Raw genomic sequence first — 11,165 nt, 5'->3', positions numbered from 1 at the left:
GGGGCCGGAGGCGGCGGGTGGGCGGGCGCGGCCCTGCCCACTGCAGCAGCCGGGGCAGCCGTGTGAGTGGCGGCTCCGCTGCCGCCTGCATGTGAGGGGTTCGTGACCGCGCTTTGCCCTGGCGCAGCGCTGGGCGGGGGCTTCGCCTCGCCTGTGGAAACAACCCCCGGGCGCCCTCACGCCGGAGGCCGGGGCCGTCTCTCCGGGGGGAGGCAGCGTCCAGGGGGCTCGTTGGAGGGCTGCTCCACTCCGGGCCGCCCTTCCAGATCCCTGACTTTGAACCTCCGAGCCCGCTCCGTTCCCTGCTCTCCTTTTACTTTGCCCCAAGGAATTAGAGGCTGCTGTCTCAGTAGCCTCTTTGTCTCCGTGGGCGTTGGCCCACGACCCCTTCTTGCAGCAGCAAGAGGGCCGGTGGGTGGAGGGACGAAGCCGCTTCAAGTTGAGGCTTTCAGGTCGAGTGACCAAGTGCGCGGGGCTCATTTGCCGGTGCGGTGCCCTGAGCAGGTGCCCCTGCGTGTTGTGGTGCTCGCGGTTGCCTTACAAATGTGGGAGGCAGCGAGTGGCCGAGTCCCTGGCAAGTGATTCCCATCTTTCAGGCCAGGCCGAGGTGCTGATCTGCCAGAAGGCTTTGTGTTGCCGGGACTTGTGCCCGGTCCCAGGTTTTCCCAAGGGGGTTGTGTTCATCAGTGGGTGCCTGGGGCAAAAGAGAAGGGCCTTGCCACACATTCAAAGAAAAACTGGATAGAAACCAGCTACAGACTTGTTACACACTGTCAAGTGTTAACTTTATAGCCAGTTGGCTCTCTGTAGAGCTGTCTAATCCTTTTGATTGTGTGATGATTACTTTGCAAGTGTGGGGACAGGTCTAATTTATTGCCTGATTCACTAGTTAGTTGCGTGATAATTGCTTTGTGCTTGTGCTTGGTTTTACTTTGTGTGTGGCCAGTCCAAATTTATTGTGCAATTCACCAGTTTGTTGTGTGATAATTACTTTGTATGTGTGGCCTGTCTTGCTTTGCACATGTGGCTGGTTGGAATTTATTGTGCGATTTGCCAGTTAATTGCATGATAATTACTTTGCACTTGTGGCCAGTCTGGCCACACCTACAATGTAAGTCTAAATTTATTGTGCAATTAACCTGTTCATTACCTAATATGTGTAATGTGTAGCAGGGGCTAAGTGGTTAATTGAAGTGATTTTTTGTTTTATTTTTTGGGTTCCCATAAGCTTAATTGTCAGTCTGAAAAATCTCTTTCTGAGTGTGTACAGAGTGTTATTTGGTGCCTTTGCTGCCACGTTTAGCTTTCCAGAGCAAGTTTTAATGGAGTGAAAACTGATACGATTTTTAGTTTAATTACTCCTCTTTGGAACTCATTTTGATCAGCTATAAAACTAAAGATAACCACGTTTTTGTTTCTCTTGCTGCAGCAGAAATCCATGAACAGCAGCGGAGATAAAAGAAGCACATTCCCAAGGTAAATTGGTAACAACTGTTTCCTTTCCTGCAGCATCTTGGAGCCTTTATGGTATCTGGAGATCTGGCTTATGCGCAGTTATTACATTTCTAGCAGCCAGAGTATATTAAAAATGGAACTGGGAGCAGGATGTTGGCAAGGGTGGATCCAGAGAAAGCACAGTGGTTCTGTTGCACTCCCCTCCCAGTCTTTCAAACTATGCTGTGGGACTAGCAGCTAGGGACATTTTTAATTCCCTGAAGCAGGTACGAATTCCTATCCCCCTCTTTCCTTCTATGCTTAGTGGAGTGTCCACTCCACCCTTTCCCCTTCTTCCCTGCCTGCTACTATCAGGGAATAGGGGGAGCTCTAGAACCTCTCCTGCCCCATTCTAGCCAGACTACATGGAAAGTCGGGCTCAGCAGGGGACAGCAGCAGTGGCGGTGGGTGGGTTCCCCCTCCCTGAGCTTGTTCCTGAGTTAGCAGGGACACGCACGCACACAGAGAACCTGTCCACTGCTGCTGTCTTTGGCTGAGCTCAGCTGGAGTGGGGCAGGAACAGCTCTGGAGCTCCCCTTGTCCCCAGGGTCAGCTGGGGATAGCAGCAGCAGCAGCTTGAGGCAGGGGTGGGGGGCAGGAAAAGGAATGGGAAGGCAGGAGAGGTGCTGCTAAGCACAGGGAAAGGGAGGGGATGCCAAAAGTGGGTGGGAGGAGGCAAGATTCTTACCTGATTAGGGGACTTAAGAAAAAGTCCTCAGCTGCTCTTCCCACCGTGTGTCCTATCCAGGGTACAGCCACCCCTCTAGTGCCAGTCGCTGGTCCCACACCCTTTACAAAATCCTGGATCTGTGTATAGCTAGGGACCACAATCCAAACTGTCCCCCCACCCTTTTCCAAGGGCTTGGTGACAGAGCTTTTTACATGGACAATGGCATGTTTCATTTTCATGTTGTCCCCTTAATAAATTTGTGGTAACTTTTTTTCAAGCCAGGTGTTTGAGACTTGATAAGAGTAGGTGTTTGGATAAAGCAGGTATTGGTGTATGTGGGTGGGATGAGTATGGAACAAACAGAAAATGGAGAAGAGGAGATAGTAGCAGTCACCTTTCACCAGCTCCATCAGGTGTGAAAGCTGCTTGCTCTATCTTTCAGATTCATATCTGGCCACCATTACCCATGCTTTTGTAACCTTGAGGCTAGATTAATATTTTAATGCACTCTATGTGGGATTGGCTTTAAGGACTATCTGGAAGCTGCAACTGGTACAGAATACACCTGCTTTCAGACAGGGCTGGGTCCCCAGGAGCACATTACTCTCATGCTTCCAGAGTTAGTACTGGCTTTCTGTAGTTTTCTGAGTGCAACCTGAGGTGCTGGTCATGACCTATAAAGCCCTAAATGTCCTGAGTCCTATATACCTAAGGTTGGTAAGACCATTATGATCCCTAAAGTCAGCCAAGAATAGCCTCTTCCAAGTACCATCAGCGCATCAAGTCTGCTTGGCCAAAACACATAGGAGATCATTCTAGGATGTTGCTCTTCAGCTCTGCAGCTTTCTCTCCCTTGAGGCCTCTAGAGTATGCCACCATTTAAAGGTGGCATAGGATCTTTTTCATTTGGACAAGATTTTAGCAGGTGACGTTCAGCTGTGTGTATTATTTGAGGAATTGTTTTATTTGATCAATTTTTATGACTGTTTTTGTAAGTTGCCTGAGCTTTTGTGGGGAGGGTGATGGCATACAAATCAAATAAGTAAATGAAGTATAAGGGAGTAGAGGGAGACTTAACACAAAGAGAAGGAACAGGCTATAAATATAAATAGTACACAACAGTTTATTCCTTTAAATTGCAGGGGACTGTGGCACCACAAATATTTTTCATGCTGGCTTAACCCTCAAGGGCATCAGATATTTTTTCTTTGTTTGTGTAATTTTAAACCTCTAAAATCTACCTCTCTTTCTCTGATATCACCCGTTGCCCCCACCAAAACCACTCACCCTGAAAATTCATTTTAAGGTTGAAAATAATCAAGAGAGATTTTGTTATGACAGATAACTTACCTAAGGATGGGTCATTTGAAGCCTCTGTTTTGTGATGGCAGTGTCATGTCAGATGTTCTACTCTGCTCTTTAGCAGGGTTGTTATATAGCCACATACAGTATTTGTAATATCTAAGCATCTCTACTGTACTGATTCAGAAGATTATATTTTATTTTTAAAGCATTTGGAGTTAACCTTTTAGGAGTTTAAATGATCAGATCTTTGTTATGCAACAGCGATGGAACTTCTGTTCCCCATCCCCCACCCCCAGAGCACGTGTGAAAGTGCCCATTAGCTTTATTTCAGCTATAGTGCTTTAACGTCTGAGACTGATCAGTCAAAGAAGAGAAGCTGAGCCTTATTCTAGATCAGGTAGTTGGTCTGTAATGAAAGGTGAAGGGACCAGACCAGAAAAATAGATACTATATCAAAAATACATGCTCTTGGGCTATGACCCTGCAAGTTTGTTTTGCCAAGGAGAAGAATTCCACGCCTTTGAAGATGGCCACTGACCAAATTGCAGGAGTAGGGCTTTGTACTGGCATGAATAAGTGTAAACTGTGTTTTGTCAAAAATATCTGGGTAATGAAGGATTAGAAAATCTTGCCTCACTAAAATGCCATGATATATACCAGCTTTTTTGACTGTCCTTGTTTTCTCTACTTTGTCTTAGATTTATTTGTTATGACTGACATTCCGTTGTTGGAGAGCATTTAATAACATTCAGGGAGTTGAAATATTTTTCCTTTTAGTAAATTACTTTTTGACTTTTCTCTTCACAATTTATCCCAGCATCTGCTAGGTATATTATTTAGCCAAGTGTTTTCAATTAGCATGGATTTTATCTTTCTATAGTGCTTTTTTATGGTTTCAGATAGCTTTGTCCATTATGTAAATTTTATATGTTGTCTTCGTTTTTTTTATTTGGTAATAAATGTAATTATTTTCTATATTCTATTATGGAGCTAATAATATGATGGTTTAACTTGTTAAACAAGTTGGTGTGGAGGGGGAAGAAGCTCGCATCACAGCTCCATGCCCTCATCTTAAGGATCAGGAATGATGAGGAAATTCCAGATGACCTTAGGAGCGCCATGACCGTGACAGTCTTCAAGGACGGAGGCAGGTCCGACTGTAGAAATTTACAGAAGGATCACTTTGTTGTCCACGACAGGAAAAATCATTTTCCAAACCCTCCTGAAATATCTCCTTCCATTTGCTGAAGAGCTCCTCCCAGAATCTCAGTGTGGGTTCAAGGCATCAACAGCTACAACTGGCATGATCTTCACTGCTTGCCAGCTGCAGAAAGAATTCTGGGAACAACATAAATTTTTCTCCATGACTGCCTTTGACCTCATGAAAGCCTTTAACTCTGTCAGTTGAGAAATGCTCTGGAAGATCCTTCTGAAGTATGGATGCCCACCAAAATTCATCTCCATTCTTTGCCTGCCTCATGGTGGTTCTCAGTAATGAATCTTTCACACACACAGATTCTTTTGATGTTAAGATAGGAGTTAAGCAAGGCTGCGTCATGGCTCCAACACTCTTCTCGGTATTCCTTACTGTGATGCTGCATCTGACCACCAACGAGCTTCCAGCTGGAGTGGAGCTAAACTACGTAATGAATGGCAAGCTTTTTAATCTCAGCCAACTTTGAGCCAAAACCAAGATCATCCCAACCTCAGTCATCAAGTTCCAGTATGCTGATGATGCAGTAATCTGTGCTCACTTGGAAGCAGACCTTCAGGAAATCATCAACATCTTTACAGAGGCATACAAGAAAATAGGACTGATGCTTACCTTCAGAAGAATAAGGTCCTCCATCAACAAGCTCTTAATGAGCAGTCTCCAACTCTGATAATCAGATTTACAGAAAATTGAGTGTTTCCTGTACCTTGGAAGCTCTCTCTCACAGAGGGCTGTTATTGACAAATAATGCAACATAGCTTTAAAAGTGCAAGTGTAGCCTTTGGACTCATGAGGAAATGGGTATTTGAAGATCATGACGACAGATCCGAAACCAAGCTCATAGTTTATCAAACAGTTATGATCCCCACCGTACTGTTCAGAGCTGAGACATAGACAGTGTACAGGAGATACATAAGGTCACTGGAAAAATATCATCAATGCTGCCTGCAGAAGATCCTTCAAATGCAGTGGGATAATAGATTCACCAATATTAGTGTCATCTCACAAGCAAACACCACCACAAGCATTGAGGCAATTGTGCCTGCCGGGCTTTATTTACCCTGAGGGTATGGCCCTGTTGTTGCAGCCCAGCCTTAGGGCCCTTGAAGGCAGTGAGGTTGTTCTTTCCCCCCATGTCACCAACCCCATTCTCGCCTGCCACATCTTGATGTACCGTCAATGGGGGAGTCGCCTAGCGGGTCCCTCGCTGCCCGGGTCCAACCCGGCGGATGCACATGGGGCTCCACCACCCCTGCACCCCGGCCTCACACCACCTTCCTGAGCCGACTCAGCGGAGTCTTGTGGCCCGTCACGCCCGTCCAGCTTCTTCCCTGGCCCCTATCCCTTATACGTCTAGGGTCGAGCCCCTCTGAATCCAAAGTCGGCTCCCAACCCCTATCCCTGGGGCTCTAAGCCCAGTCTAACCCGGTGCCCTCAGTCCAGGCGGTGATCCTGACCCTCCGTCTGGACCCTCGGCACCCTTCTGAGCCGGTCGTTCACCTGAGTCCTGCGTGTCCTCTGCAGCTGCTCCCGCTTGCCCTCGTCCCGTTTGGGCCCCTCTCGCCCTCCGCCGGTTACCGGAGGCTACTGTTGGCTCACTCTTCCTGGCGCTCCTGGTTCCGGCTCTCTGATTCCCTCAGGACACAGTTGGGGATAGCATTCCTTCCCCGCAGCAGACAGATTCCCCTCTCCGGGGCCATCCGCCCCTGCCACTGCAGCCATTTTTATCTTCGCCGGTCAGCGTCCAGTGCTGATGTCACCAGCCGACCGCAGCTGAATATAAAGCCGGCTCATGAGCCGCGCGGGTTTCCCAGGAGCATCCCCTGCCGCAGGTGAGTTGCCGGCGTCACCCCGTGCTCCAGGACATAACACCCCCCTCCAGTCGCCTTGTGGCAGTTCCCGTAGTTGTGAGTGTCCGTTACCTGTGCTATCCTGCTGACCCTGCGTGTCCTGTCGTCCTGTGTCGGGGGTCTGTTTTTCATAGCATCTAGACAAGAAATCCGCAGTGATGTTAGTTCTCCCTGGATGATACAGTATTCGAAACTTAAAAGGCTGAAAGGCTAAGGCCCACCGCGTGATACGCGCATTCTCTACTTTCGCAGTACTAAGTCATTTCAACGGCGTGTGGTCTGTTACTAGGGTGAACTCCCTTCTGAGTAGATAGTATCTAAAATACTCCACCACCCATTTGATTGCTAAGCTTTCCCTTTCGATCGTTGCGTACCTGGTTTCCGCGGGCAGCAGCTTGCGGCTGGCGTACGCCACTGGTCTATCTACTCCAGCATCACATTGGGTCAACACCGCTCCTATAGCTGCTTCTGACACGTCGGTCTGTAATGAGAATGGTTTCGTAAAATCTGGGGCATGAATGATCATCTCCTCACATAGAGCACGCTTTAGGGCCTGGAAGCTCCGTAACGGGGCCTCTGTCCAATGAACCTCCCTTTTAGGTGGATCCTTTAGTGCCTCAGAGAGAGGCGCCGACAATTCTGCAAACTGTGCGACAAAACTCCGGTAATAGTTAACTAGTCCTAGAAAGGACCGTAAGTGTTTCGTGGTTTGTGGAGCCTGGAAGGAGCGAATAACCTGGACTTTGTCATGTAACGGTCGAATGGTCCCCTGCCCTATGAGAAACCCCAAATATTTTGTATATTTGTAGGCGATTGCACACTTTCGGGGAGTTGCCGTCAGGCCCGCCTCTTTCAGTTCAATCAGGACCGCCCGCAGGGCTCGCACGTGCTGTTCCCATGTCTGGGTGAAGATTACTATATCATCGATATACACTGCCGCATATCCCCCATGGGGTGCCAGAAGTTGTTCCATTAGCCTTTGGAACGTTGCTGCTGTGCCATGTAATCCAAACGGCATTTTTACGAACTCGTACAGCCCCCACGGAGTCCCAAAGGCAGTCTTGGGGCAGTCGCCGGGTCTAAGGTAGAAGTATACCGAGCAGCCCCGATCCGCTCCACCAACTCAATTACCCACAGCATGGGGAAGGCATCAAACGTCGCCACATCATTTAATTTGCGAAAATCTATGCAGAGCCATAGGGACCCATCTGTCTTCTGGATGGGTACCAGTGCACTCCTCCAGGGGCTTCGAGATGGTCGGATTATCCCCAGGGCCCTCATTTTCTCCACTTCTTCCTTCACTTCCTCATTCAAATGATACGGCAGAGACCGCCACCGGTCTCGTATTATCACTCCTGGCGGTGTCTGGATGGCATGCTGTGTGCCCTTTACCCATCCGGGTTCCTCAGAGAATATGGCTTTGAATTCTTCCAGAATATACCCCACCTCCGCCTTCTGTGATGGCGTCAAGCCCATATTCACTTGAACGACTTCCGGGCATTTGCTTCCTTCGATATTCACCCCTACCCTTTTGTTTTCCATTCCCTCCTCGGCATCTCCTTTGAAGGTCACCCAACCTTCCGGTTGTCACCCTTCTCTCAATAAATTAATATGATAAATCTGTTTTGGTTTTAGATGTCCTGGGCGGTAGATTTCATAGTCTATGGGCCCCACTTGCCTTACAATCTCAAAGGGCCCTTGCCCCTGCATTAATAATTTACTGGTCGAGGAGGGCAACAGGACTAACACTTTCTGCCCTGGTCGAAACTGCCTCTCCTTCGCGCGAGTATCGTACCAGGCCTTCTGTTGTTGCTGGGCCTGTCTCAGATGCCCCGCCGCGAACTCTTGGGCCGTCCGCACCCGTTGTTGGAACACTTGCTGGTACTTAGACCAGTCAGGGACGATCTCCAGCCCCTGTTCCCATTCTTCCTTAATTATCTGCAGTAGACCCCTGGGTCGATGCCCCAATACCAGCTCGAACGGGGAGTATCCTAATGACTTCGATGGGGCATCCCGGAGCACAAATAAAACTAGCGGCAGCAACAAATCCCAATGTCATGGGTCCCCTTGTATGCATTGCCGCAGCACTCTCTTCAGCGTCCCATTCAGCCTCTCTGCCAACCCATTCGTTTGCGGGTGGTACACCGACGTTTTTAGCTGTCGGATCTGCAGCGTCTGACAGACCCCTCGCAACACCCCCGACATAAAATTCTGTCCCTGGTCTGTGAGGATCTCCTGTGGGATCCCCACACGGGCTATCCACTTCACCAGTTAGTCCGCTATGCAGGGTGCTGTCACTGATCTTAGGGGTACGGCATCAGGGTACCGAGTTGCATAATCTACGAAAACTAGGATGAATTGATGGCCATTGCTACTACACGGTAAGGGTCCCACCACATCCATAGCGATTCGAGAGAATGGCTGATCTATAACGGGCATGGGTCATAGTGGGGCGCGGGGAGGTCTAGCTTCCCAGGTTTTTTGGAATACCGGACACTCTGCACAACGTCACGCGATATCGTCCCCCAACTCAGGCCAAAAGAACCACTGAGTAATTTTATCTATGGTACGTTCGCAACCCAGATGCCTCCCCATGGGTGTGGCGTGGGCCAGGTGCCCACTCTCTCAGCACCACTAGCTGGACTCTGTGATCCTGCCCCCCTCTTCCTGGGGTTACCCGATAGAGAAGGTGATGTCTCGCCTCAAAGTGGCTTGCAGCGGCCGTTGTCGTTGTCGCTCATTGGTCCCCGTCTGCTGCACTGGTCCACAGTTCCTGTAATTCTGGATCCTCTCTCTGGGCTTGCCGGAACTGTGGTCCGCTAACGCTCCAGTCTTCCAAGGAGCTCCCCTCCTCCTCAGTCGTTTCAGCCTCGCCACCCGTGTCTCCGAGCCACCCTTCCCGACACTTCCACTTCTGGCGTGCTACTTCTACATCTTGTACCCTCTCTAACACTTCATACAATGGGGCCCAGTCTTGTCCTAGTAGCATTTCACATGCGAGGCGAGGCACGGCGCAAGCCCTACCATCAGCTTTCCTTGATGTTCCATTACCCTCACTTGGGCCTTAACTCAGCACAGGACTTGGGTGTCCCCATGGAGGCACGACACCCTTACCGAGTCCACCTGCCCACGATCAGCTCCCGACCAAAGATCTGCCCGAATTACCGACTAAGCACATCCGGAGTCTAATACAGCCTGCACCTACCAGTCCTCTATCCAGGCCTGCACTACGGGGCGTTCCCACACAGGGCTCTCATTTGCCGTCCCGAAGCTACAGTCCATCGGCTCCCCAACACTCCAGTCCCTGGAGGACTCCCTCGTCCCCCTGGATGTACTTAAAGCATTACCTTTTCCTGTGCCACGCCTTGGACACTCTCGTGGAAAGTGGCCCCCTTTCCCGCAATGCCAGTCCCTCGACACCGGCATCACCCCCGGGGTTCCTCTTCTTTCTCGTGGGTAGAACTGCTCAGAGGCTGTAAAGGCCTCCGCCACTTTTAAGGTTTCTTCACATGTTGCCGGGGCATGTTGCCAGACCCACTGTTGGGTTTGGTCTTCCAAATCATTGACAAACTGCTCTAGAATGATCTTGTCCACCAGAGTCGCCATTGCACATGAAGATAGGTTGACCCACTTCCCAAAAAGGTCCTGTAGCCTTTGGAGAAGTACCCTGGGCCGCCTCTCTTCTGACCCCATGTGAGCCCGGAAGAACCGCTGGAAGCGTTCTGGGCTCAGCTCCAGACGATACAAAATCGCCGCCTTCACCGCCCCATAATCCTGGGCCTCCTCCCGATTCAGGGCCCTATAGGCGGCCTGGGCCTTGCCTACTAGCAACGCCCCAAGCTGGCTAGCCCACAGCCCTTTATCCAAGCCTGTTGCAAGGGCATGCCACTCAAAAGCCTCTATAAATGCCTCGGGGTCATCCTCCGCTGTCATCTTTGGCGTCCCCAGGTTTGCTGAGTTATGCTGGGCTAGCCACCTCTGTTGTGACCCTACAATTTGTGTTAACGCCTGCAAATTCTGGGCGATCAAATCGGTGGCACCCATTTCGGGCACGTGCATCTCTGGTGCCCCGAACCACGCTTCCCGGCCAGTGCACCAGATACTGTGCCCGCCGAGCTCTATTTACCCTGAGGGTACAGCCCTGTTGTTGCAGCCCAGCCTTAGGGCCCTTTGAAGGCAATGAGGTTGTTCTTTTCCCCCCGCATTGCCAACCCCATTCTTGCCTGCCACATCTTGATTTACCGTCAATGGGGGAGTTGCCTAGCGGGTCCCTTGCTGCCCGGGTCCAACCCGGTGGATGCACATGGGGCTCCACCACCCCTGCACCCCGGCCTCACGCCACCTTCCTGAGCCGACTCAGCGGAGTCTTGTGGCCCGTCACGCCCGTCCAGCTTCTTCCCTGGCCCCTATCCCTTATATGTCTAGGGTTGAGCCCCTCTGAATACAGAGTCGGCTCCCAACCCCTATCCCTGGGGCTCTAAGCCCAGTCTAACCCGGTGCCCTCAGTCCAGGCGGCGATTCCGCCTCGATCCCGACCCTCCGTCCGGATCCTCGGCACCCTTCCAAGCCGGTCATTCACCTGAGTCCTGCGTGTCCTCTGCAGCTGCTCCCACTTGCCTTCGTCCCGTTCGGG

The 11,165-nt window shown here is 50.5% G+C and overlaps 1 protein-coding gene across 1 annotated transcript in view; it reads left to right on the top strand.

The window, feature by feature from the left end:
- Positions 1 to 1,213: 1,213 nt before the first annotated feature.
- POLR3G (RNA polymerase III subunit G) overlaps positions 1,214 to 11,165 on the top strand; it is a 58,100-nt gene continuing 48,148 nt past the window's right edge. Inside the window, exons 1-2 of the mRNA XM_019516895.1 lie at positions 1,214 to 1,476; positions 3,307 to 3,361. The gene's annotated coding sequence lies outside the window, so the exon portion shown is untranslated. The remainder of the gene's footprint in view (positions 1,477 to 3,306; positions 3,362 to 11,165) is intronic.

Source organism: Gavialis gangeticus, unplaced genomic scaffold (genome assembly GCF_001723915.1).
Source record: "Gavialis gangeticus isolate Ggan-Ray unplaced genomic scaffold, GavGan_comp1, whole genome shotgun sequence".
Lineage (NCBI taxonomy): Eukaryota > Metazoa > Chordata > Crocodylia > Gavialidae > Gavialis > Gavialis gangeticus.
This window is presented reverse-complemented; position numbering and strand designations above follow the sequence as displayed.